The sequence below is a fragment of the Scyliorhinus torazame genome, chromosome 17 (assembly GCF_047496885.1).
Source record: "Scyliorhinus torazame isolate Kashiwa2021f chromosome 17, sScyTor2.1, whole genome shotgun sequence".
Classification (NCBI taxonomy): domain Eukaryota; kingdom Metazoa; phylum Chordata; class Chondrichthyes; order Carcharhiniformes; family Scyliorhinidae; genus Scyliorhinus; species Scyliorhinus torazame.
In genome coordinates, this window is record NC_092723.1 from 62,604,891 (window position 1) to 62,608,585 (window position 3,695).

Below are 3,695 nucleotides of genomic sequence, written 5' to 3' on the forward strand. Positions count from 1 at the left end.
TCAGGTGATTGGTACCAAGACAGTGAGTAGGTCAGCTAAAACTACAGAACCACAGGCTTAGAATTTTAATAGAAGGCATTCTTCAGGGAAAAATCAGGAATTAGCAAAATATTCCTACACACTGGGTATCACAGACCTAAGGCTGGAGAACACAATCGTACTGTTTTAACATAAGGTTTTCATTCGTATCTTTCATCCAAGCTCCAAGTCAAATTACTGAGAAATCCACACAGGTAGAGTTTCAGTTGTTGCAAACCTCATTACAGTCTTGGTACAAACATAGACACAAGAACTGAATTTCATTGCTGAGGGGAGAGTGACTGTTCTTGACATGAAGGTAACATTTGATCGAATGTGACACCAATGAGTCCGAATAAAATTTATGTCAATGGTGATTGGGATAAAATGTACAGTGGTTGGAACATAGGAAGATAGTTATGATTGTTGGAGGTCAACACCTCAGCTTAAGGCACTGCTGCAAGGGTTTCTCAGGGGTTTTTCAGGGCAGCATCCTAAGTCCAATTATCTTCAGTTGCTTTATCAATGACCACCCCCACATCGTCAAATAAATATGGTTGTGCACCAATGATTGCATGGTATTCACTGCTCTTCACAGATAATGCAGCCCATCCAAGCATATCTGCAATAAGACAAGCTAAATATTGGTTATCTTCCTGTGTGCCAGATGTTACACTGTACTTTTTCTCCTGATCCCCATCCTCCTGGGTACCGCAAGGACACATAGACTACCTATAAAATGACAGTCCTTAGCCACATTGGAGCTGCAGAACGTTGGAAACAGCTTTGGAACCCAATTGTAGAAGGCACCAATGCCCCATATAAAAGCATATCCTATTTCCAGCTAATGCACTTCAGCAGCTGCTGTCCCAAATTTCAAAGTTTCCTTATCAGTTATCTGACAGGCTTTGTTTTCTATGTGGCACATCCCTTAGGTCAGCTTGCACTGTATTAGACATCTTGATTTTCTAGACAACCAAGTCTATGAACACTGCACAAACCTATCACTAAATGCTACAGAAAGAGAAGAAAACATATATATATATATATAATGCTTATTTGTTACAAGAGGAAGTACTTAAAAATCCCAACAGGTGGAAAGGGCAATTAGAATTTCACATTCTTCATTCTGATTTTTATGAGGTCACGATCTGTAAAGGTCCAAGTTCAACAACAATTTGTAGTTTTACAGCACTTTTAGTATAATACAATGTCCCAAGGAGCTTCAGGGGAGCATTACAAAGAAAATTTGGACACCAAGTCATAGACCAGTAACACAATATTAGGGTACATGCCCAAAATTCTTGGTCAAATTGGTAACTTTCCTTCACAGTTGCTGGGTCAAATATCCAAAGCTCCCTTCCTAAAAGTTCCATGGCTGTACCTACACCACATGAACTGCAGTACAAGGGGGCAGCTAATCTTCTCAAGGACAATTAGGGATGGGCAACAGATGCTGGCTTAGTGAGCAACATCCCCTTTTAGCAGTGCCTTAAGGAAGAAAAAGAGGTGGAGACATGAAGGACTTTAAGGAAAAAGAGGTTAGAGACAGGCAGAAGTTCACAAGCCCACATCAATGATTGTCTTTTTGAGTAGGGTGATGACATCCTGATGTAAAGGAGAGGGACAGCACCTGAAGAAAGAAAAACATAAACAGTGTTAGCTGACATGGCGACCAGGTTGGGTGGTCAACAGTTCAGTGGGAATATATGGTCAAAGGAGCAGGAGGTAGGTCTCATGGACATGGTGAGCTCAAAGAGTGCATGAGGGGAAATACAAGAGAAAGATGAGAGTCCTGGGCTCAGGCAGGGAGAACTTTAAAGGGAGTATGGTCCGGCGGACATGTGAAGGGAGCAAAGCTTATCTGATGCTCTCGATCTTGGTAACAAAGAAGTTCTTGTAATTATTATTGGAGGTAGGGGTGAAGAAGGCAGGGGAAAGGGATTTAAGAAAGTTTTTTGAGAAGTTGGGGGTTATCTTTGCATTCCAGCATGATCCTGGAATAGTGAGCAGTTTTAGCAGGTCCCAATAGTGCTTCATGACTCCACCCAGATCTGGCTATGAATGATTAACAGTTGTCCATCAGATCCTGTCAAGCCTGCACCTCCTAACAAAGCAAATTGAGGGCTTTACCAGGGGAATGGCCAGGTAAGAGACAATAGTTTTACTGGGAACTGAGTATGGGTACAGTTGAGGGAAATAGTTGCTGCAGAAAAGAGCACCAAAGGCTAGACAGTTGGGATTTTGAAAGTGCAGTTGTAAGTGAATTGAGGGATAATTATTTTTCCAGGAGCAAATAGAGGCGGCATGGGGGTGTAGGGTGGAACGTGGAAGGGGAATGTGAGTGGAGAGTGAACCAAAGAAGCAATCAAAGATGGCTGTATCTGTGATGGATAAAACGAGAGCAGCTCCGTGGGTTACTATTAGGTCATTTGGAAATTCTGAATTCCCTTTGTGTACCCGAACAGGCGTCGGAATGTGGCGACTAGGGGCTTTTCACAGTAACTTCATTGCAGTGTTAATGTATGCCTACTTGTGACAATATTATTATTATAATGGGAATAGATGCAGTGTCACTTTTGACTCACCAGTCCAAAGGTCTGCAGGTTCGGTAATAATAATAATCTTTATTATTGTTACGAGTAGGCTTACATTAACACTGCAATACTGCAATGACGTTACTGTGAAAAAACCCTAGTTGCCACATTCCAGCGCCTGTTCGGGTACACAGAGGGAGATTCAGAATGTCCAATTCACATATAACAGCAGGTCTTTCGGGACTTGTGGGAGGAAACCGGAGCACCCGGAGGAAACCCACGCAGACACGGGGAGAGCGTGCAGACTCCGCACAGACAGTGACCCAAGCAGGGAATCGAACCTGGGACCCTGGCGCTGTGAAGCAACAGTGCTAACCACTGTGTTATCGTGCCGCCCACAGGTGGATTGGCCATGTTAAAATTGCCCCTTGGTGTCCAAAGATGTGCAGGATCGGTGGTGTTACGGGGATAGGGCGGGGGAGTGGGCCTAGGTTGGGTGCTTCCAGGGGGTTGTGCAGACTCCATGAGCTGAATGGCCTCCTTTTGCACCGTAGGGATTCTATGAATCAGTTGTTATTCATGTGGTTTGGTATTAGGCTCTAGCGTTTGTGGCTGGGGTGGAGGCACCAATTTGCTAGATGGAACTGGGCACGGGGGAGGTGGAGGTGAGGATGTTGAGGTTTTGGCACCAGCTGCCTATAACTTTCCAAATTTTGTGAATCACTGTCGGGGGAAAACACACGCAGCTCCCAGTTTGCACTTTTCAGTTTCGACACTTGCAACCTGAAAGGTGAGTGTGTCCTTTATCTATCTGATTTGTGTGTTTCCAGGATTTTGCGCTTTCTATTGTAGATTCCCATCCTGCTGGGCGGATTGACGATGTAATGTGGGTCAGCCTGAGTTGCTGTTAGATGTCACCCACCATCCCGGGGATCCAGATGCTCCAGTAAGCATCCACAAGGAAACTACAACTCCCGGCAGGCACGGAGGTCGGTCGGTAGGTGTGTCTGTCTCTCTAACCACATCCCACAAATTAAACTAATGGCAAATAAACTCACTCCCCATCAGCGCCATGACGCTGCGCCTCAGCCCGACAATCGAGCTCTCGGCAGCCGTCTCCCCGCGCAGGCGCAGCCGCCC